The following is a 25,334-nucleotide window of genomic DNA, read 5'->3' on the forward strand; positions in this document are numbered from 1 at the left end:
GCATGGTGACCGGAGGCTGGGAAAAAAAGCTCTAGAGCAAAACCATTACCCTATTTTAAACTATACTTTTACTAAACCTATTATTGGCAATTCAGTTGACAATCATAGTACTATGTGATATTCAAATGTCAAATATATATCTCGTTTTCAGCTAAGACCATTACATCATTCCTTGTCAAAGGCACTGAAATATGGCTGGGTCCAGCTCTGATTAGATAAGGGACCTCATGCTGGTGTTAGCAAATCCAACCCCAGGGATTGGTTCCCAAGCAGAGGGAAATGGCCAAGTTATTATTGATGATGGTGCCAAAGCTAACAGGTTTCACATGTCCTTCATGAACATATGGCTACAGCCCCAATAGGGACACAGTTAAGAGCCATTTGTTCAAGTGTCTTAGAATCACTGCTGGAAAAAGGTGAAAAATCCGTAAATTTTAAATACATATCAGTATGGATGTTTGTTCAACTCCGAGGTTGCCTGGTTCACTGCACTAACTGGAATAGTATGAAAAATAACCCATTATGTATGTATGTATGTGTCAGAGTTTGTCTCATTAGAGAAGCCGTATAATATATGTGTTAAGATCCAAGTCTGGAGTTTGAGTCTGGGCTCTGTGCAGTTCTGTGTGACATCTTAATTTCTCTGAATATCAATTTTTCTACAGAGCAGTTATTATTGTGAAAAATAAATCATATATGTAAAACGCCTGGTGATCAATAAAAGGTAGTTCTCATTATCATGTTTTCTGTCAACCACAGGAAATGTACAAGGTGTGTTTTACAGGCTTTTTCTAGATCAAGATACAGAATCAGCAAAGGAAAGTGGCTTGTCCAAGGCCACCTGGCTAATACGCGTAAAAGAGAATCAAGCCCAGGTCTCCCAATTTGAAATCCAGTATTCTTAAAGTGTCTGTAAAGGAAAAGAAGCCCTGTAAATTAGACTATAATTAAGGCACTGGGATACTTGCAGAGGCAACGTGAAATAGTGAATTGGTCCAATTACCTCAATGATTCAAGCCCAAAAGCACTAAAACACTTTTATGTAGTGTGTCTGAATATTTCAGGTGAAATATCTGGATAATTGCCCCAATTATTCATATCATTTTGAATATATGTGTAAAACCGGTCTTTTCTATGGGGGAAGGGCTGGGGTAGGCTCTGAATCATGTCTGCAATCTTTCCAACAGAAATAGAGAGTATTATTTTTCATTTTCCCTTTCTAATTTGTTTCAAAATCCAGTGGCTTTTTTTATTAACCTGGATCAATGGGAAAATCTTTACTGAAATATGGCACTTCCAGGTGTAATTGTGGTTTTAATTAGGCTACTTACAAACACAACTTCATACAAAAGTGACAAGCCATGCCTGCTTTGCGAGTGTGTGTTGGGAGTGGGGCAGAGTTGGAAGCATTTTTTTAAATCCTTTCAGCTTTTCTTCTAAGTACAGAATTGAACTCTGATCCTGAAGAAAATGTTTCAACCCCGCTAAAGGAAGTTATATTCAAATTAATCCAAGACAATTCTGCTGTCAAGAGTGGGTTAAAATTACAGTTATCTGAAACTAAAAGAAACTTGATTCCTCTTTTTTCTCTTTTCTTTTTTCCTGATCTTTATAAACCACACACCTATTCTAAGATAGAATTAAATTCTGCTGATTGGATTTCCTTAGCTACAGCCCTGAGCGGAACACAATATCAACCTTAAAATAGAAATTAGTTATGTTTAGAAAACAACTAACAAAAGTTTTTTAAACTATAGAAATACAAATCAATTAAAATGGATGGGGCATAAGTAGAACTTAGTGTCTGTGCAAACAAAATCTGTCAGCCCACCGGCATTTATGTTTTATAATAAATATAGCGTTTAGGAGAACGTGGGATTAACATTACCGTAGATTGACAAGCCTATTATGCTTTGAACAGTACTACACAGAAGGCAGGAAAGCAAATGTCTTTGTGCACTCTAACGTCTGGGTTGTAGAATGATCCCTACAGATGAGGGAGGAAGAGGCTCAGACTCAGTTAGGACCCATTTTAAAGGCTATGCTCAGCATAAAGCAGTGGGTGTAAGTTCCTGAGCATTAGAATACCCCCTGCTCTGTTGGTGGCTGACATGTTCTCTGCCCCTTTAGTCAACTTCCTGGTCTCTGCTATGAAACCTGTCCAAACTGAGAGGCTATGAAAGGCCCCCTCTCACCAGACAATAGAAGTGTGCACAAAAAAAAAGATAATATTGCTTTTCTCTCTCTCTCTCTCTTTTTCTCTCTCAACTTTGTTAGGTCCTATCTTTGGAATTTCAGCCTATGTTTTTTATAGTGTCTGCACTCTGCTGATAGTTGGGCAGTTGAGCCCACCAGCCACTCAGTGGGGAAAGATGTGGTAGTCTACTTCTGTAAAGATTACAGTCTTGGAAACCCTATGGGGCAGTTCTACTTTGTCACTCTGAGTCAGAATCTACTCGACTCTGCTATTCCTGTGCCTACTTGTGTGTGAAACAGAGGAGGGGTAGTGCCTGCACAGAAAAACTTGACAAGCAAGTAGTAAAAAAAAGAACGTCAGTAAATCTGTATTGACTGGATACAAAAGGAAGCCTACTAAACAGAAAGAGAACATGTTGGACTAAGAAGTAGTTACAGCTTAATTTCTTTATTGTAAGGGGATAAAATGCCCTCTGTTTAACTTCCCTTCAGAGCAGCTGGTGGGTTTAGACTGCCAAGCTTTTGGTCAGCAGTCAAATGCTTAACCACTGCACCACCAGGACTCAACAAGGATAACCTAAGACCATACTTTTTCTCACTTTAATCTAGAAAGTCCGTAAGAGGGAGGAAAAAGAAAAACAGCAACTTTTGCTAAATTGTGATTCCTGAGATCTTGATAAAAAGATTTTTACTTAAATAGCTGCTGTCTCTATAAACTTGGGTCCTAAAATTCTACTTCTAAGAGCTTTTCCCAAGGAAATCGGCATTAATGTGCACAGGAACATAACTCTGAGAATGTACAATGATTTCAACAAGAATAAAAATAGGGGACTCATTAGATATATCATAGAATATAAATGTATATAATGGAATAACATGCCACCATGCAGACACTGTAATTAAATTTTTTAATTCAGTCTGCATGCGTTTATTTAGTGCCTATCATGAGTAGGATCCTGGCCAGGTACTGGCATACGGTGGTACCTGCTTTCACAGAACTCACATGCTAACAAGGAAACAAAAATGGAAATAATTATTTGTATATGTTTAAGTGTGGTAATATATTAACTGGACAAAAAGGTTAAAAGGGCATTGTGTTTCTAATGTTATTAGCCACACACATAGCCATGTATTATATATGCATATTCATCTGTTAGTAATTGCTGCATAACAAATTGTCTCAAAACGACAATCATTTATTAAAGCAACACATTCATTTGTAGCTCACTGTAGGTCTGTGGATTGAATAGGACAACCCTGTTCCACATGTCTCTCCCCCTCTTTACACCGCAGGCTAGCTTGAATCATGTTCTTTTTATGGTGATGTCAGAAGTACAAGAGAAAGAGCAGAAACAGTGGAGGCTACTGTAAGTCTAGGTTTAAGAATATACAATAAAAAACAGAAAACCACAAGACAAATAGACACCAACAATAGTTACCTGAGTGACAGAATTTTGTGTGATTTTTAATTTCTTCTGTTTATATTTTCTAAAGTTTTAACAACAAAAATGTGCTACTTTTATCATGAAACACCAATAAGAAGTTATTTTGAATACGTCACCAAACTACCTTTTTACAGATTTCCTATTTCTTATGTTTCTTTGTTATAATTAGTCACACAGAGGGAGGCCAACTGGAGAAAAAAGACCTAATATTTTATTTATGTCAGTGGGTCATATTTACTTCATGCGTTTCCTGGCTTGCCTTTGAATACAAACTCTGTACCACCGATAAAGTAGTAGAGAAACATGAAGTTAATATGTTGTGGCTGTCATTGTTGTTGTAGGCTGTTGAGTTGATTTCCACTCATAGCGACACTATATGGCAGAGTAGAACTGCCCCATAGGGTCTCCTAGGCTGTAATCTTTACAGAAGCAGATTGCCAGGTCTTTTCTCCCAAGGAGTGAATGGTAGGTTCCAACCTCTAACCTTTTGGTCAGCAGCAGAGTGCCTAACAATTGCGCCACCAGAGCTCCTTCCAAAGCTACAATAATTCATTTTCAGTTACTTTCTTTTATTAAAAGAACCACAGATTCAAAATAAAGAATTTGAGTTGGTTTACAGAGATAATAATCTCCTTAAGTTTACTTTTGATCTGAAGGAAAACAGGTAACACCTTCAGATTCTAGTGTTTCTTTCCAGAGGACATGTTCTCCTTCACATCACAGCCCTCCTCATAGTGACACACACAAGGAATTCTTTATGCCCCATCCCTTTTGTTTCCTTCCTTTTTTCTTGTAACTGAGTGCTTTGTTCCTGTCCTGTTGACTGGTTTAGGAAATTCTCCCTCCCCTCTTTTTTTGATGCCATGATTAGATTGAGTGATAGATGTTTCTGGTGAATCGTTCCACCAATTAGGCTAAAATATTAAAAGACAAGTAACTTGAGAAGGAAACTTGCATTTCCATAGCACTTTGCAGCAGATGTATCCTATTTACTGCTTTATTTTATTGCTTAATGACTGGATCTGAAGTAATTGCACCACTTGACAGATATTTATTTGTAAAATGTGATTCATTCAGTCAGACACTTTTAGAATGATTTTCATGCCAAGTGTTAAAAATTGTGTAGGCTTGAGTAGCTCTTTCAAAAGATGCAAACACGCCTGTAAATTCCATGCATCAAGCACATCTACTCTCGGCTCTTTTTATTATAGAAATATTCCAGTTGACAAAGAGTGCTAGTGAACAGACGGCAGGGACTTCTGGACTGTAATCAACCGCAATCACTGGCAGAGTTCAGAATTAATTTCCTAACCATGAATCACCTGCAGACAATGAATCACGTTCTAGAGAATTTTGCCAAACAAAACAAGCCATCATGCCCTGTACAACTTTTGAGGACAGGACCATGGAAATGCATTTGACTAACATAGTTGAAATAGCAAAAAGAAAAGAATGCTAGACACTAGTGGAACAAGCTATCGAACAGTGTCTGGTGACTTTCAGCCTTACAAAGGTGAGAGAATCAAGAGTTCAGCAAGAAAACACTCTCTCTTTTTCAGATGGTTTATTCTCTGGTTGGATTCTGTTCCTAAATTTAGCTGATGAGAATAAAGGAAAAGGACTCTTTGTTAAGACTTTTTGGCTCTGAATGGTTCTACACATTGCCACACAGACGTAAGGACATGCCCACCCATTCTTTAACTGCTGCATTAGTGACTTCTGTATAGTTTCTGATTCAGAGACAGTTTCTCCATGGACAAAGAGGGGTGCAGAGAATTAAACAAATACGTCAATAATTCAGGTGAAGAAACATTTTTGAATGAAATAGCCAAATCATTTTGATACTTGAATTTTTTGTGCATGTGAAAGTCGATTGTGTGTGTGCGTGTGAGCATGCACGCAAGCTTTAGGTGAAAGTTTAGAGAGCAAATAAGTTTCTTATTGAACAATTAATACACAGATTGCTCTGTGACATTGCTTGCCAACCCCATGGCCAGTTTTCCTTTCCGTTTCTGCCTTCTTGCCTTTGTTTTTAGGCTGGTGTGCCCATTTAGTCTCATATACACAGTTGAGTTACGTGTATTATTGTTTGTTTTATGAGCTTGCCTAATCTTTGCCTGAAGGGTGAACTTCAGGAGTGACTTAAGTACTGAGTTAAAAGGGTGTCCCGGGGCCATACTCTCAGGGTTTCTCCAGTCTCTGTCAGACCAGTAAGTCTGGCCTTTTTTGTGAGTTTGAATTTTGTTCTACATTTTTCTCCTGCTCTGGTCAGGACCCCCTATTGAGATCCCTGTCAGAGAAGTCATTGATACTTGCATTATTGATGAGATTTCCTCTGTTTTCCATTTTTGCTTCCAGGTATAAAAACAAGGGAACCAATGACCTTCATTTGCTTCTAGACACTATGAAAAAAGCTGAGATAAATTTTTATTGCAAGACGTAAAGTAAAATATTTAACATTTTAGATAATATCACTAAAACAAAACTGATCATTTAAAAAGGAAAGATTTGTAAGTCAAATTTAAAAGATGATAATTTTAAACTACTCTAACAAGAAAACAGTATACAACAATAAGATTGAGAGGCCTTGACCAACACAAGATATTTGACGTACACTGTTCCTAATTATGCATGCCATTGCAAAGAGAATAAACAAAGCTTTCATCTACAAAGAATAGCCACCACTCTTCTGTCAGTTTGTCGTACTGTGGTGACTTGCATGTTGCTGTGATGCTAGAAACTATGCCACTGGTATCTCAAATACCAACAGGATCATCCTGGGTGGACAGGTTTTGGCAAAGTTTCCAGATTAAGACAGACTGGGAAGAAGGACCTGGTGATTTATTTCTGAAAAATTGGCCGGTGGAAACATTGTGGATAGCAGTGGAACATTATCCGCTACAGTGTCAGAAGATGAGCCTCTCAGGTTGGAAAGCACTCAAAAGACGACTGGGGAAGAGCTGCCTCCTCAAAGTAGAGTCAACCTTAATGAAGAGGATGGAGTAAAGCTTTTGGAACCTTCATTTGCTGATGTGATGTGACTCAAAATGAGAGGAAATGGCTGTGAACATCCATTAGTAATCAGAAGGTGGAATGTATGAAATATGAATTAAGGAAAATTGGAAGCTGTCAAAAATGAAATGGAATACTTGAAGATCCATATTCTAGGCATTAGTGTGCTGAAATGGACTGGTATTGGCCATCGTGAATCAGACAATCATATGGTCTACTGTGCCGAGAATGACAAATTAAAGAGGAACGGCACTGCATTCATCTTCAAAAAGAGCATTTCGAGATCTATCTATCCTGAAATACAATGCTGTCAGTGATAAGAAAACATCTATATGCGTACAAAGAAGACCAGTTAATAAGACTATTATTCAAATTTACACACCAAATACTAATGCCAAAGACTAAGAAATTGAAAATTTTTACCAACTTCTGCCATCTGAAATTGATCAAACATGCAATCAAGATGCATTGATAATTACTGGTGGTTAGAATTCGAAAGTTAGAAACAAAGAAGTAGAATCAATAGTTGGAAAACAAGGCCTTGGTGATAGAAATTGTTCTTCTTGACATTGCATGATTGAATTTTGCAGGACTAACAGATTATTCACTGGAAATACCTCTTTTCAACAACATAAACAACACTTTACATGTGGACCTTGCTGGATAGAATACACAGGAATCAAATCACCTTAATCTGTGGAAAGGGATAATGGAGAAGCTCAATATGATTGGTCAGAACAAGGCCAGAGGCCTACCTGAGGGCAAACTGTGGAACAGATCATCAATTGTTCATGTGCAAGCTCAAGTTGAAACTGAAGAAATTTTTTTAAGTATAACCTTGAGTACATCCCACTCAAATTTACAGACCCTCTGAAGAATAGATGTGACCCATTGAACACTAATGACCAAAGGCCAGACAAGTTGTTCGATGGCATCAAAGACATCATACATAAAGAAAGTAAAAGGTTGTTAAAAAAAAAAGTGAACAAAAAAAAAAAAAATTGGATGTCAGAAGAGACTCAGAAACTTGCTGTTGAATGTAGAGTAGCCAAAGCAAACAGAAGAAATGATGAAGTAAAAGAGCTTAATAAAAGATTTCAAAGGGTGGCTCGAGAAGACAAAGTAAAGTATTATAATGAAATATGCAAAGACCAAGAGTTAGAAAACCAAAAGGGAAGAACATGCTCAGCATTTCTCAAGATGAAAGAACTGAAGAAAAAATCCAAGCTTTGAATTGCAATAGTGAAATTCTATAGAGAAAATATTAAATGACACAGGAAGCATCAAAAGAAGATGGAAGGAATCTCAGAGTCACTGCACCAATAAGAATCAGTGAACGTTTAAACATTTCCGGAGATTGCATATGTTCAAGAATCAATGGTACCGAAGGAAGAAGTCCAAGCTGCGCTGAAGGCATTGGCGAAAAACAAAGCTCCAGGAGCCGACAGAATACCAAATGAGATTTTTCAACAAATGGATGCAACCCTGGAACCTCTCACTTGTCTATGGCAAGAAATTTGGAAGACAGCTACCTGGCCAACCAACTGAAAGAGATCCATATACATACTTATTATAAAGAAATTATCAAATAACATTATTAATATCACATGCAAGTAAAATTGTGCTGAAGATAATTCAAAAACGGTTGCAGCAGTACATCACCTGAAAGCAGAGACTACCAGGAAGATGTTTACCTGTGCCTTATTGACTACACAAAGGCATTCAACTGCATGGATCATAACAAATTATGGGTAACATTGTGAAGAATGGGAATTTGCTAATTGTGCTCATGTGGTGTCTGTATAGACCAAGAGGCAGTCTTTCCAACAGAAAAGAGGATACTGCATAGTTAAAAATCAGGAAAAGTATGCTTCAGAGTTGTATTTTTTTACCATAGTCATCCAATCTGTATGCTGAGCAAATAATCCAAGAAGCTGGACTATATGTAGAACGCAGCATCAGGATTGGACGAAGACTCTTTAACAACCTGTGATATGCAGATGACACACTTTGCTTGCTGAAATCGAAGAGGATTTGAAATACCTACTGATGAAGATCAAAGACTACAGCCTTCAGTATGGATTACAATTTAACATAAAGAAAACAAAAATCCTCACATCTGAACCAATAAGCAACATCATGATAAATGGAGAAAATATTGGTGTTATTTACGAATTTCATTTTACTTGGATTCACAAATCAATGCCCACGGAAGCAGCAGTAAAGAAATTAAACAACATATTACACTGGGCAAATCTGCAGCAAAAGACCTCTTAAAAGTGTTGAAAAGCAAAGATGTCACTTTGAGGACTAAGGTGCGCCTGACCCAAGCCATGATACTTTAGATCACCTCATATGCATGCGAAAGCTGGACAAGGAATGAGGAAGACCGAAGAATTGGTGCCTTTGAATTATGGTATTGGCAGAGAATATTGAATATACCATGAACTGCCAGAAGAACAAACAAATCTATCTTGGAAGAAGTATAGCCAGAATACTCCCTAAAAGCCAGGATGGTGAGATTTCATCTCATGTACTTTGGACATGTTATCAGGAGGGACCAGTCCCTGGAGAAGGACATCATGCTTGGTGAAGTCGAGGATCAGCGAAAAAGAAGAAAACCCTCAAAGAGCTGGATTGACACCGTGGCTGCAACAATGGGCTCAAACGTAGCAATGATTGTGAGGGTGGTGCAGAATCAGGCAGTGTTTCATTCTGTTGTCCATAGGGTTGCTAGAAGTCAGAACTGGCACCTAACAACAACAATAACAAAGAAAGAAGAGTAAATAATAAGAATTTATGGACATATTACTGGGCAAACATTCAAAACTCAAATTAGACAAATACTAGACGGTATCCAGGTCTACAAACTGGCTAGGTTTTTCTGGCCATTACTAATAAATAGACTTGCTCTTATAGAATCACCCAGTATTGGCCCACACAGAAAACAAAGAAACAGATTTTATGTCATGTGGCACAAAATGAAATAATTTTCTAGACAGGCAATATTTCATTTTAGACCATGAAAACAGGAAAATATGGTTAGACGGCACCCATTATCAGTCACTTTAGCATGGGGAATGAAGCATATCAGCCATTATCGTCATTGGGTGAAGCTAGTTGGAATTTGTGTCTTTTGTCTGTATACCATTTGGCTATGCCACTCTCTGTCCTTTACAGCCTATTCTCTTCTGACCTCCTGATCATCCCCTCTCACTCACTGATTGCCTTGGCACCCAAACTTAGATTTCTCCCCTCTTCTACAAGTTTTATCACCCTCCTGGGTGCCTGGAAAGATCTGAGCTCAATCCAAACAAACCTTTGGCTCTGAGCACCTTGGCCTCATCTCCAACGACTTCTGCCTTCCTGCCCAGTGCCCTTCAGGCATCCACCATCGAGCTGTAAATTTGGAGCATTAATCTTGACTCATGACTGCTCTACCTCTCAAATTGAAACTTCAGACTCTATACTTGTTTGACCCCCAACCCTTAATCTCTAATTGTTACTTATTTACTTCTATTGCTTTACTCTTTAATCTCATTCGTTTGTCCACTTAACAAATATTATTGAGAGCCTTCATGGTATCTTTCACTGTTCTTGTGATTATGTTTACTAGAGTAAACCAGGCAGTCAAAGATACCCATTCTCATGGAGCTTACATTCAAAATCTTGACCCTCCTTCTTTCTCCAGATCACTTGTCCCTATCTTTTTTCCTATACATCTTAAGTTCCATGGTTCATCATTTCAACCACTATTTTTAATATCTTAACTTCTTTGTTCATTATTTCTCCATCATCTATTGGCAGATCCCCAAGCCTAGAGGAATCCAATCAACTCCCTTTTCAGCACGTTCACCTCTCTGGCTGAACATAGTTTGGAGAAAATCACATAACTGTGTAGATAGATGCCACAATAAATTTATGGTCTCCACAACCGCAACTAAGCCCTCAATACTTCCCAGAAATCCTTTCTTGTATGTTTCCTTAGCTCTTTTTCTAGATCCCCATGGTACGTATTTCAAACAAACAAGCAAGTTTAATAACATTAGCATCCACTGCAAGCAATTCCAAGTGGACCCGCAAATCAACACTGTAATCCACTGTGTGACTAAAGCATGATGGTGGTTATTATCAATGCAGAACATCTGGAAGTGTCCTTCTTTAATCAGGAATATGAGACGAGGACAAATAAAAAAGGTTCTGAGCTTTGGGTAAAGTGGGGCAACAGATCTGTTTTGGCGTCACTTTAAAATTGAGCTCCTATTGAACAAGAATAAAGTAGGCGGCTTCTCAGTGTTATGCATAAAGAGCACACACATACAACGTTCCTGGACTGCTGGAAGAGAGGCTGTGTCACAAGGTGATTAAGGGTGTTCCGACACTTAGCGGTACCTTGTGCAATTATTCAACATCTTTATGCCTTGGTTTCCCCATGTGTAAAATATGGATAATAATAAAAATCAAACCAGTTACTGCTGAGTCGATCCCAGATCATGGTAATCCCATGCATGTCAGAATAGAACAGTGCTCCATAGGATTTTCAAGCCTGTACCCTTTGGGAAGCAAATCATCAGGCCTTCCTTCTGAGGCAACTCTGAGTGAGTTCAAATTTCCAACCTTTTGGTTAGTAAATGAGTTAGTGCCTGAACACTTAAACATTTGCACCACTCAGGGTCTTCGATAGAACCTACTTAGTTGGGTTGTTGTGAGGATTAAATGGTCAATATATGCAAAGTGTTTAGACAATATGTATACCGGTGTCTACTAAGCACTCAGTAAATGTTAGCTATTAGTTGCTGGTCCCATTTCTGTCTATATGTCTGGCTCCAGCTCTCTCTTTCCTACCCACCAGCTTCTTTAAAATGCTGTCTGTGTTTGCAGCTGTCGTTTCCTCAATACTCTGCCATCTCTTCACTCCACCGCTCCTCTGAACCTGTTTTCACTGAGGTCACCAATGTGTCCTTGTCACTAAATCCTGTAGACTTTTCCCTTCATTCTTATATTGTTTGACCTGTTAATATCATTTGACAATAGTGACCACTCTTTCTTTTCTGAAACATTCTTCTCAAAAAGATTCACCCCTTGATTTCCTCCTATATTTGAGATTATGCCTTCGTCTTCTCTTTTTTCAGTATTCTTTTCTGTCTACTTCTTTCAGTGTTGGTGTTCCCTGAAGTCGTATCACAGGATGTTTCTTTTTTCACTCTACATACTTTCCCTCTGATAATTAATCCACTCCTACAGAATTATCATCACTATCATTTAGAGTAGAAGATAAGCTATGATGAAAACTGGAATGGCTTAAACAATGAGGCTTATCTCTCTGCCACCTTACAGTCAAAAGATGCATGAGGTCCAGTATGACAGGGCAGCTTTGCTCCATGCGGTCACTCAGAGGCCCAGCCTCTTTCATCCTGCTGTGCTGTATCTCTTAGGCCATTCTCAACGTCTACATGTTTGAAATTGGGTTGCTATTAAGTTCAGAGTCCTAAGGGTGGGGTAAAGAGACAACAAAGTTCAGGGCTAAACATCGCTGTTTAAACAAGTGGATGGAAATTGCACACATTACATTTGCTCACATTCTACTGATGAGAAGTGTTCAAATGGCCACACAGTTCCACAGCGAGAGCTGCGAAATGTGGTTTTAGTTGGACAGGCTTATGCTCTGAAAGAAGGGGAGGATGGATGTTAGTGGGCAACTGGCAATCTCCAACACTCCATCTATAAGGCAATGGTTTGAAATTCTGTGTCTTTAGCCCAGATGCTTTTCTTTAGCTTCATACTCAAACATCTGACTGCTTTCCGGACAGCTGCACTTAGATCTCACGCTTGTACCTCAAACTCAGTATGTCTCAAACTGAATTCATAATCTCCTACCTCCTATGTTCCCCATACTCCATTTCACCAAAAATTGACTTCTCTTCCTTTGTTTCTTATCACAGGAGTAGAAACACTATTGACTTCTCACAAAAAGAAAAATTTTGCAGTATTCTTTTCCCCTCTGCCTCCATCACACCCAGTTGGCCCTCCATATCAAACCTGTCACAAGGGCCTATTGATGCTCTTTTCTAAAGCTCTCTCAAATCCTCAGACCATTGCCATTTTATTACCTTGATTATGTCTACAGCCTCCATTGTTCCCCCACTTTAATTTATAAACATTCTTCCTTCTCCAAATCTGTTTATCAGCTCAGACACCAAAAGGCCAGATACTTTTGCCTGATTCTTATTCAACCCTCAGACAGCAGCTTAGTTATCAAGTCTTCTAAGCAATCATGAATGAGATCAGTTACCTTTTGGTATTTGCCTATTTATACCTGATACTTATCTTCTAATAGCACTTATAAATCCCACCTATCTGGCAGTTTGTTGTACTGTGGTGGCTTTCATGTTTCTATGATGCTAGAAGATGTGCCACCAGTATTTCAAGTCACAGCAGGATCCCCCATGGTAGACAGGTTTCAGCAGAGCTTCCAGACTAAGGCAGATTAGGAAGAAAGTGACATAGTTCCAAAATCAGCCAATAGAAAATCCTATGGATAACCATAGACCATTGTCTGACATAGTGCTGGCAGATGAGCCCCTAGGTTGGAAGGCACTCAAAAAGCCACAACAATGGACTAAAGCATACCAATGATCATGAAGACGACACAAGACCTCACATTGTTTCATTCTGTTGTACATGGGGTTACCAGGTGTCAAAGCTGAATCAATGGCAACTACCAACAATAACAACACTTGTACAATTTTGTCATAATTGCTTTCTTATTATCTATTTCTGCACGAAGAACAGAAGCTCTGTAATGACAGAGATTATTCTGTTCACTGTTAAATCTGTAAAACTTGAATAGAGTTTAGCATGTAGAAGATCCTCAATAAATATTTATGAAATGAACAAAACTAGTTTTGCATGAGAATAAAAGTACTATAAAAGGCATTTAGTTGTAATTAAGGGTTCTTGACACAATTATAATTAAAAGGTTGAATAGATTAATCCTTTTTGGTAGAGCACATTTTTATTTAGAAAAATAATTCAGTAACACTTTGAAAGTAATGAACTAATATGAATGATGCTATTTGGTGTCAAGAAAACCCTATGGGGTAGTTCTCCTCTATCACACGGGGTCGCTATGATTTGGAATCAGCTTGATGACACACGACAACAACATTTTGTTCAGGACAGATATGGAAATGTCAGTCTGCCTGACTGCTGGGCTCCTGTCCTTGCCAGAGTCTCTCTGTACAGACCACAGGTATAAAACTCTTACCTTAGGCACACAACTTGATTCCTTGAGGAGCCAGAGCAATGAGAGGGTAGCACAGAGACATTAACTCATCAGCTGGTCGGATTCTCCTTTCTGCATCTTGGACACTGAGTCTTGTCTTAGGGAGCCACGCTCAGTCACAGTGGCAATCAACCATGAGGTGTGTCAACCATTGTCACTGATAATTATGTACCAATACTTGCTTTTTTTAAAATGAGCACAGACTCATTAGTACCTCTAGAATAACATCATTTTTATCACTTTTCATTCTGAGTGCAAAGGAGGCAATGCAGGCTATGACAGAGCTGCCAGTGGCAGTGGGAAGTACATGTGAGAGAGAACCTCGTTATCTGGTTTAAAAATGGGAATAAGACAGGTTTTCTTCACAAATAAGTGTGCCTTTACACAGAGAATACGGAATCATCAGGAATGAGTTGAGCAAGAACAAACTTGAACGCTGCCACCTTCAATAGGGGCTAAAGCCCAAGGGTAAGGGAAAGTCAAGAGCAGCTCCTGCTCAGAGCTAAGCCGGGCAGGGTGGTCTTGCTAGCAGAGAAAGGTGGGGTTGCCCTTCTGACAGTCTGCCATTCCCAAGGAGCTGCTTTTGACTCCTCCATTCAGGGAGGGACAGCAATTGCATCGGTGGGTTCCAACAGATGGAAGGTCTAGGTCAGTTTCTGTCACCTTCAAGGAAGCACATGGCCTCTTCCTTCATAGGGTTAACACTGGTTTTTTGTTTGTATGTTTTTGCTTTTCTTTTTTTAATGCAGCAAGGACATTTCAGAGCTTGGCTGCCCACAGTAACTAAGCTACTAGTCATTTTCAACTTTATTGCTAAACACTAATCACACGGTTCTGTTTCAAACACAGCATTTACTCCTACACTCACTGATACTTTAAATCACAGCAGCCAGCTTTTAATTTCAGGCCGCCAAACTTAAACTAGTTTAAAGGGCAACGTGATGTCCAAAGGAAGGAATCCTCATAACAAAGTGGAATTTACATGGCAGGAGGCACAGAGCCCCAAAAGCAGTTTTCCCCAGGGCCCAAACCAACACAGCAGGAGGAAGTCCTTGCTTTAGGCTACCCCTGTCAGCAATTGCAAAGAAGCTTCACATTTTACCTTGACATGTTCCTACCAGGCTTCGCCATGGTCTTCACTGGAAGACATCTGGAGAAGAGCCGGGGACATCTGGCGATGTTCTAGGACCCAACAGTGTGCGGGATGATGACTCCTCTAGAGCGCTGATGTAGAAATGCTCTACAGTTTTGCATGTGCCATGTTAGTGTAGTTAGGAATTGCAGACCAAATATAGATACATAGTCTTTCATTTCTACAGTTTTTACGCTCCTACAGTTCATTTGCTGTGTTTGTTATAGTTCTTGTTGCTCGTTTGTTCATTTCCTTTTTAAAAATGTATTAATGAGTTATATACATTTGAAGAAAAATTTTAGAGGAGATTGTGTAATGTCTCAAAGGGCCATAAGCCTTATAGTTTCTAAAGGTTTCAACATTCTCAAACTTTTTCTGGATGAAGAATCTCCAGTCCACACAGACACCACTTAGCTGTCTTTCATCTTCCTCCACGCCCTCCTTAAAATATGTGTGAAACTATAGCATTGTAGAGCTGGGTACTCCCCAGTGAATCCTAAGCTGTCCTAAAGATCACTTTTCTACCACCCTGAAGGTTTAACTACAACTACATTTAATTGGCACTGGTGGGCAATTCACAGGGGGCGTTGCAATGTGACTATACAGGAAATGTCTGTCTGCCATAGTGCTGGCAGGCTTATTCCTCTAACTCTCATAAGATCACTTGTCGAAATGTTTTGTGCTGCAATGTTGATGATATGCCCAGTTCAATCAATCAATCAGCAAATATTTATGTTAAATGCCTGTTATATTCCTACTGCCGGCATAAAACTTCCGCTCTGTTGACCAACGTTCTCATGTGAATGGTGCCCAAGCAAAGGTCCGGGTGATCTTTGTCTGACCCCAGTCATCTAATGCTGCTGTTGCTTCTAGCCCTTCCCAAATGGAGAAACCAATTAATCCACCAAGTAGATAGTACACACCTAATGGGTGTCCACATTTTTAAAAAACCCCATTGTCATCAAATTGATTTCGACTCATGGCAAGCCCAAGTGCATCAGAGTAGAACTGTGCTCCACAGGAGTTTCAACGACTGATCTTTCAGAAGTAGGTTGTCAGGCCTTTCTTCCATGGCACTTCTAGGTGGACTCAAATCTCCAATCTTTTGTTAGCAGTTAAGCACATTAATCATTTGCACTGCCCAGGGACTCCACATTTTTAGTAGGCTTACATTTCTCCCAGTCTAATAAATTTCTCAAAAGCCAGGGTCTTTCCTTCCTTCCCTTTTTCAGTAACAGTTTTTCATATTAATACTTAAAATTTGTATAAAGCTATATAGTTAGCAAAGCATTTTTATTCTTAATCCTGCCAACAATACTGATAGTGATTTTTCTGGTGGCCCCACAGTGAAGCGCTCAGCTGCTAACCAAAGTGGTAGTGGCTAGAACCTACCCAGAAGCTCCACAGGAGAAAGACCTGGCCATTTGCTCCCATAAAGATTACAGTTTAGGAAACCCTGTGAAGCAATACTACTCTGTCATATAGGGTCGTTATGAGTCAAAATCAACTCGACGGCAACTAATAACAACAGCTGAATAGCTAGGAGATTGAGATTTGTCCAAAATCATACTAAAGAGCAGAGAGAAGACTCAAGTCCTCTGACGCCAAAGTGGCTTTCCCCAGCACCATGTTTCTCTCTGCCACATAGAAAATGCTGTAACCAGTGCTTGTATTTGGAAGTATGCATGATAAACAGATGAATAAGACAAGTTTTGATCTCCAAAATTTAATATCAAAGGTAACTCAATGATTTCAGGCCACTTTAAAACAGAACTAAGAGCCTGATGCATGTCAAACTGTACCCCTTGTATCTATCGAGAGAGGACCCAGAGAAGACCCTAGTCTTTAGAGCCTTCATAGTTTCCCTGGCCTCACAGGGGTCCTCCTTGTATAACTCTATCTTGGGACGGTTCAAGCTACATTTCTCAGGGTTATGCTTCTCAAACGCTGCGTACTCAGCTGTGTCTAAACGCACTGTCCATTTCTTCACCTCCTGGCTCTCCAATTTGCACCAGTGTGGCTTCTGGCCATATCTTTGCACTCAAAACAGCTTGTAGTAAGGTCATGATTGACCTCCATGTTGTTAAGGTAAAAAACACTTTTTCTCTTCATCTTTGAATTTTCAAGAGGCAAAACAGAATAAAGGTAAAAAAAAAAAAAAAAAAAAAGAGCACGGACCTCTGAAGTTTGACTGCCTTGGTTTAAATCCCAGTTTCTCTATTTACTACTGTGTCATTACAAGCAAGGTATTTGACCTCTCTGTGCCTCACTTTCTTCATCTGAGAAATGGGGTTGATAACTGTGCCTATATCATAGTATAGGAGTGTGTACAGGGGAGTGTAAATGAGTTATTATATGCAAAGCACTGAGAAAAGTATCTGACAGATTAAATGCTGCAGGTATCAGCTGTTTCAGCTGTTATGGTTCATTCGTACTTTGACAAGCTGGCTTTACATGTTAATAATTCTGTTTTTTCTTGGATTCCAATCTTGCATTGTTCTCTGAGGCACTGTGATCTCCTGATTTTACTCTATCCTCTCTAATAGTTTTTCTCACTCTCCTTTGCAGTCTCATTGTTATTATCATTATTTTACTTAACAGGTAAACATTGAAGTTCTTCAAGGTTCACTTAAAATGGTCATTCTTTTTATCAGTTGTCGATCGCTCAGAAATCTCATCAAAATTTATACACATGGATATCAAATTCATTCACATACACATTTCCAGAACAGACTCTTTCTCTGAATTCTTGATTGACATATACAATCACCTTCGTGGAGGCCTCACAGACAATTAAAACTTAACCTTTCTCCCCAACCTGGTTACCTTCTGGCATTCATATCTTACTGAATAGAACTAGCGTTCAACATATGCAAACTAGAAATCCCAAAATCATTCTGAGTATCTCTGTATCCCTTACCACTAATCTCCATCCAGTTCATCACTAAGTCCTGAAGACTGTACTTCCTACAATCTTTTCTTCACATTTTCCTCATACCCAGCCAATGCTACCGTTACCTTTCACCTGGACTATTGCAATAGCTTTCAAAATTCTCTCCTCTCATCGTTCTGGCCCCTGTCTGTTTTCCACACATCAAGCAGATTAATCTCTTCAAACACAAGGAGGTGCTATCATTACCTGCTTAGAACGTCTTGATGTCTTCCTTATATTCTTATAATAAAGACAAAATAACTATTTGACTAAGCTCATGAAGCCATACCTCAACAACTTTCAGTAATTCTGCATGTGCTCTTGATTTCTTACTATAGTTATCTCATTCCATTGAAAGTTCCTTGCTCCCTTTCACTGCAGGGCCTTTCCACATGCTAGCCTTTGTGATTCTACCCTCCTCTTTGCCTCATTAGTTCTGACTTGTCTTCACATCTTGGCTGTATCATCACATCCTCCGGAAAGCCTCCTCTGACCTTCCTGACCAGGTAAACTCTTCACATCCCTCTTCATTGTAGAATTTATCATGGTTGTAGTTTTGTATTCCTTCCTGTCACTCTTTGATTATGTCTGTCTCATACAGTAGATCACAAACTCCATGAGGGCGGAGATGATGCCTTTAAGGGAGGGTGGTCACAAATGTACCCACAGGGCCTGGCATATAGATGCTGCTCCAATATACAAAGGAACTTAATTCTGAGCCCAACTTTATCTCTAGGGCACGATGCCTGAAACACCAAGCACCTCATCCTCCAGGGGAGTTAGCTACTTGGATTGTTGTCATCAAGTCAACTCCAACTGGTGGCAACCTTATGTATAACAGAATAAAAGGGTCCTGAGCCATCTTCGCAACAGTTGGTATGCAAGAGACCATTGCTGGGGCTATAGTTCAGTGTCTTCCAACCTAGTGGGGGAGGTCATCTTCCAGCACTGTGTTGAACAATACTCTGTTGTGATCCATAGGGTTTTTATTGGCTAGTTTTTGGAAACAGATTTCCAGGCCATTCTTCCTAGTCAGACACTAAGGTCCGGAAGCTCCACTGAAACCTGTCCACCACTGGTGACCCTGCTGGTATTTGGAATATTGGTGGCATAGTTTCCAGCATCACTGCAATCTGTAATGGATGTATATATATACATAAACCAAAACCAAACCCAGTGCCGTCAAGTCGATTCCGACTCATAGTGACCCTATAGGACAGAGTAGAACTGCCCCATAGAGTTTCCAAGGAGCACCTGGTGGATTCGAACTGCCAACCCTTTGGTTAGCAGCTGTAGCACTTAACCACTACACCATCAGGGTTTCCATATATATATATATATATACACACATATGTACTAAAAAAAAAAAAAAAAGTTGCCAGTCAATTCTAACTCACGGCAACCCATGTATGCAGAGTAGAACTGCACTTCATAGGGTTTTAAAGTCTATGACCTTTCTGAAGCAGATGCCATCCTTTTCTTCCAAGGTACCTTTGAGTGGGTTCGAACCACCAAACTTTCAGTTAGGAGTCAAGTGCTTAGCTGTTGGAGACTTGTATGTTAATTATGGCAAGGTGACTGCCAACAATGGTTAAAACCTGCCATTTTGAATAGATATGGTCACAGGAATTGAAGTCAAATAAATTAGAGATTGGTAACATGACATCATAATTTGCGTGACTGAGTCTTGGGACTGGAGGAATCAGATATTTCAATTCATTCTGTCTTAAGTTTGTTGACCATGCAGTTCCTGGGTCTCCACTACCCACAGGACAGTATAAATGACCAAAATACAGAAAAAAAAAATTTTTAGTCTCTGGCCATATCATATTTTTGCTCTAATTTATAGCCAGCATTGAATTCTTTTTCCCTCTAAAAACAGGCTCTTTAAATTATGACTAAACTTAGATCCTATTGAAATTCCCAAAACCATAGTAAGCGAACAAAACAGGAGTAGCATTATTTTACCTTCACAATGGCCAGAGATATTTCAAACTTCAGCCTTTTGATGATTTCATAGATGAATAACAGTGTGGTTAGTTTTATTTTTTAAAAAGAAGAAACTTCCAGTACTTTCCTATTTTCCAACTCCATTCCAGCGCTTAATAATAAAATAAAGAATTATTTTGCAGACTTCATGTTCAAATGCTAAAGACAAAAAAAAAAATTGCCACACAAATAAAATTAGATGACTCTGCTTGGAAAAATTTTTCCTATTAATATTATGGGAATTGCTTTTAAAAAAAAAAAAAAGGCATCTGGACAGTTCATTTGAATGGCCACAAGGGAGCAGTAAGAAATTAAAGCTTTAGAAGATGACGCATGGTCACACTTTTTATGTGTCTTTTGCTACTAGGAAGAATTGAAAGACAGACCTATTTATATTTGTTCTTAAGCATAGCAACATAGTTTAGAATTTCTTATTTATTTTTTAACCCTTTGGGAGGGACAATATAGATAGCATCAGTGAATTAAGTGACAATCACTGTGAATTAGAGCCTTAGGAGCCTCAAGTTCATGTGTAATGGAAGAAAATAATTACCCTGGGCAAACGGGCATCTTGAGAGTCATCCAGCCCATTCCTGAGAAAAGATTACACAAGCCAGACAGAAAGGTATGTAAGCCATTTACTAAAGCTCGAAGGAGAAGATCCCAGCATCTCATTCTATAACATGAGCAACATTTACAAATTGTAGCCATTAGGAAATCTGTCTTTACGTCTAATCCCACCCTCTCGAGCTATAATTCAGCCATTACTTTAAATAATTACTGGAGATACTCTGGCTCTTGCCTTAAGGTCCATTCCTTTTTTTTTTTTTTTTTTAACCTTAAAACAATCATCCTTCATATTTTATTAAATTTCTTCCCAGCTTTTTTATAAACATATTTTCTATATTTAACAAGTTGTGATCATGCTGTTCACAGAGGTTTTAATTTTCTATGATTTTCCATCCTGCAGTTTGTGTCTTTAAAGCTCTTTTAAATTGAGAACTACTGAGGACATACAGAAAAGCATAAAATAATACATTGTTTTAAAACAGACACCGTGTAACCTTCACCCAGGTCAAGAAATATACCACCACTACCTGGCCTCTATGAGTCGGAATCGACTCAACGGCACTGGGTCTGCTTTGGGTTTGGGTTTACCCGTGCTCTTTCTGCTCAGACCTCCCTCCCTTTCCCTGGCCCTAACCACTATGCAACTTTTATGGTGTTCACATCCTCGCCTTTTATTATCATGTTACTACTGAACCTTGCACCCCCAAACAACGGAGTTTTTTGTTTTTGTTTTTTGCCTGTTTTGAGCTTTATGTCCATAAAGTCTCATGTATCCCTTTAAACCTTACACGTTCTATTGTGTCTGCCTTCTCTTGCTCCTACCAACCCTAATTTATGCACACAAACGTTGCCATTTTTTACTGGGAATCTTGGATGACATGAATTTTAAAAATGAATTAAAAAAATTGTAAATTTTAAAAAGGACCAGCAATAGCCTTAACATAGGAGAAGTTATTAAAAATCAGTCTGAAAAAGGATCACCAACCAGCAGAAAAATAGGCAAAGGATGTACAGGCAACATACAAAAGTGGAATCACAGATAATCATAAAAAAAAATAAAGCATATGAAATACTCTTCACCTTAGCAGTAAACAAAGAAACGCAAACTAAACTAGAATATTTTTATGCCCTTAGGTAAACATAGGTTTAAAAGAATTATAATGCACAGTGTTTACAAACGAGGAAAGCCACTCACAAACACTGGGACGTATGTTGGAACAACTTTCCTGAAGGAAGTCTGGAAATCTATGTCGAAAAATTTAAAAACGTGCATTTTCTTTGAACTAGCAATTTCACCACCAGGAAGCAATCCTATAGAAATGATCAGGCACATAAAAGTAACAGTAGTAAAAAGAATTGAAAAAATCAAAACTTAAATTGTCTCAAAGAGGAGAATTGGTTAAATAGATTAGGATGTAGCCTTACAAATTGACTGTTATGTAAGCCATTAAAGATACTATAAACATATATTTATTGACATTGAAAACTCTGATCTGACACATTTGAAGTTAAAATAAGGTCAAAAACCTCCTAGATATAGTATTATTCCACTCTGGGAAAAAAATTGCAAGTGACTACATAGAAAAATGTTTGAATGATGTACGCTAAAATGTCAACAGCAATTACATCTGGGGGATGGACTTAGAGATGATTTTTCGTTCTTTCTTATATATTCCTGTAGCATCTGGGATTTTTTTTTTTTTTAACATTAATGTGTGTTACTTTTAAAATCAGAATAAACACAAAAAGCTATACATTTATTGGAAAAAAATCAGAAAACTTTAGAAACTTTGGTGAATTTTTGAGAAGTTTGAAGGTTAATACCACGTAACAAGTTGCAATGAGAACATGATTTTATAAAAATGTGATTTCTAGTGCCTACATTTTCCTAGTAATATTTTTTTTAAATATACAAAACAACAAACTACCAGGGTATATATGTATAGGTTGTGGCTACATGTTGCTAATTGAAATCGAAAAAAAAAATTTTTTTTAAGTGTTTAAATGGTTGCTTTACTTCATAATGTAAATGGCCTTGCTTTTCAAGGGGAAAAAAATTCATCCTCATCCCTTGTACCCATGAACAGGCCATTGACCTGGTATCCAACCTGTTTCCTTTTGTCTAGATTTTCCAGATGGATGTATTCTGATTGACTTTCAGCCCCATGTTTGTTGTTGTTGTGTGCCCAATTATGATCCTATAGGACAGAGTAGAATAGCCCCACTGGGTTTCATAGGCTATAGTCTTTACAGGAACAGGTTGCCAGGTCTTTTCTCCAGAGCCACTGGATTAGAACCACCTACCTTTTTGTTAGCAGCCAAGCACTTAACCATGGTGCCACCAGGCCTCCTTAGGCTCATGTTTAACCTATGATTAACATAGAGAAACGTCTTCCAAGGGACCTTTACTTAAGGTGATTTCTATGTAGCTGAGGATCCCCTACAATAATGACAACTACTCAGTTTTAGAAAAGAACACTACTTTTCTGGTATAAGCTACTAGCAATTCTTTATTTTTGACAGTGTTTTAATTACCTCTATGACTGAAAATTATCATCTATTGAATATGTGTCTTTCGAACCTAATACTATAAACCTCAAAGCAACACTGCAAAATAAATATTATGCTCAATTTAAGATTACAAAGGAGGCTAAGAGAGGCTAAGTAATTTGCCAGTAAATGGTATAGCTGGAAAACAGAGGTTAGCCTCTGCACTATTGTGTCCCAGAGCCTAGTAGCTTTCCTTTCCTTTTTTTTTTTTTTTTTTTAATGAATGGGAAAGAAGCTCTTTTGCCCAACTGCTTACAGTTTTCTCATCATAAGGAGCCCTAGTGGTACAGTGGTTAAGCCCTCAGCTGCTACCTAAAGGTCGGCGTTGGAACCCACCAGCCACTTCGAGAGAGAAAGATGTAGCAGTCTGCTTTCGTAAAGATTACAGCCTTGCAAAAGATATGAACGGACACATCACCAAAGAAGACGTTCAAGTAACTAACAGACACATGAGGAAATGCTCACAGTCACTAGCCATTAGAGAAATGCAAATCAAAACCACAATGAGATACCATCTCACTCCAGTAAAACCCAGTGCCGTCGAGTCTCTCCAATAGTACTGGCACAAATTAAAAAAAAATTTTTTTTTAAAGCAGAAAATAAATGTTGGAGGGGGCCGCAGGGATATTGGAACTCTTATGCATTGCTGGTGGAAATGCAAAACGATACAACCATTTTGGAAAACGATATGGCACTTTCTTAAAAAGCTAAAAATAGAAATACCATATAACCCAGGGATCCCACTCCCAGGAATATACCCTAGAGAAATAAGAGCCATCACATGAATACATATATGCACACCCTTGTTCCTTGCAGCATTATTCACAATAGCAAAAAGATGGAAACAACCTAGATGCCCATCAACAGAGGAATGGTACATACACACAATGGAGTACTACACAACGATAAGGACAATGATGAATCTACGAGGCATCTCACAACATGGATGAATATGGAGGGCATTATGCTGAGTGAAATAAGTCAATCACAAAAGGACAAATATTAAATGAGACCACTACTGTAAAAGCTCATGAAAAGGTTTACACACAAAAATAACAGTCTTTGATGGTTACAAGGGAGGGAAAAACACTAAATAGAAAATAGATAAGTGGTAACTTTGGTGAAGGGTAAGACAGTACACAATACTGGGGAAGCCAGCACAACTTGTCCAAAGCAAGGTCCTGGAAGCTCCATACACAATTAAAAAAAAAAAATTTTTTTTTTTTTTTTATTGTGTATACATCCAAATTCTCTGAGAGACCAAATTACTGGGCTGAGGGCTGTGGAGACCATGGGCTGAGGGAACACCTAGCTCAATTGGCATAACATAATTTATAAAGAAAATGTTCAACATTCTACTTTGGTGAGTACAACTAGATGATGCCCAGCTACTTTCACCGACTGCTCTGACAGGGATTACAATAGATGGTCCCGGACAGAGTAGGAGAAAAACGTACAACAAAATTCTAACTTACAAAAAATGACCAGACTTATGGTCTAACAGACATTGATGAAACCTTGAGAGTATGGTTCCAGGCACCCTTTTAGCTCAGTAATGAAGTCACTCCTGAGGTTCACCCTTCAGCCAAAGGTTAGGTCCATAAAACAAAGCGAGACTAAATGGGCACACCAGCCCAGGGGCAAGGACATGAAGGCAGGAGGGGAAAGGAAAGCTGATAATGGGGAACCCAAAGTCAAGTAAGGGGACAGTTTTGACATGTTGTGGGATTGGCAGTCAATGTCACAAAACAATATGTGTATATGTGTATTAATTTTTTAAAGAGAAACTAGTTTGCCCTATAAACCTTCATCTTAAGTACAATTAAAAAAAAAAAGATTACAGCCTTGGAAACCCTATGGGGCAGCTCTATTGTGTCCTATAGGGTCGCTATGACTGGCAATCAACTCAACAAAAATGGGCTTTTTGTTTTTGTTTTGTTTTTCTTACCATAGTACTTTCTCAGCCATTTCAGACCCGTTGCTCTCCTAACGCTGAACCCTTCCAGATGCAAAAAAATAAAATGAAAGTGTATGAGAGGCCCTTGAAAAACAACATTTCAATGTTTTGCAATTTTCTCCCTACCTTTATTTGTAGGAATTGAGAGCCAGGCTCGTGATGGTGGGTAAGCAGAATAGTCCAGTGGGCTGGTTCAGAGCCCCCTTCCCAGGTTACTATGCATGGCCTAAAAGAATAATTGCCCATTTCTTACAGTATGTGATTCT

This window comes from Loxodonta africana, chromosome 23, assembly GCF_030014295.1.
Source record: "Loxodonta africana isolate mLoxAfr1 chromosome 23, mLoxAfr1.hap2, whole genome shotgun sequence".
Classification (NCBI taxonomy): domain Eukaryota; kingdom Metazoa; phylum Chordata; class Mammalia; order Proboscidea; family Elephantidae; genus Loxodonta; species Loxodonta africana.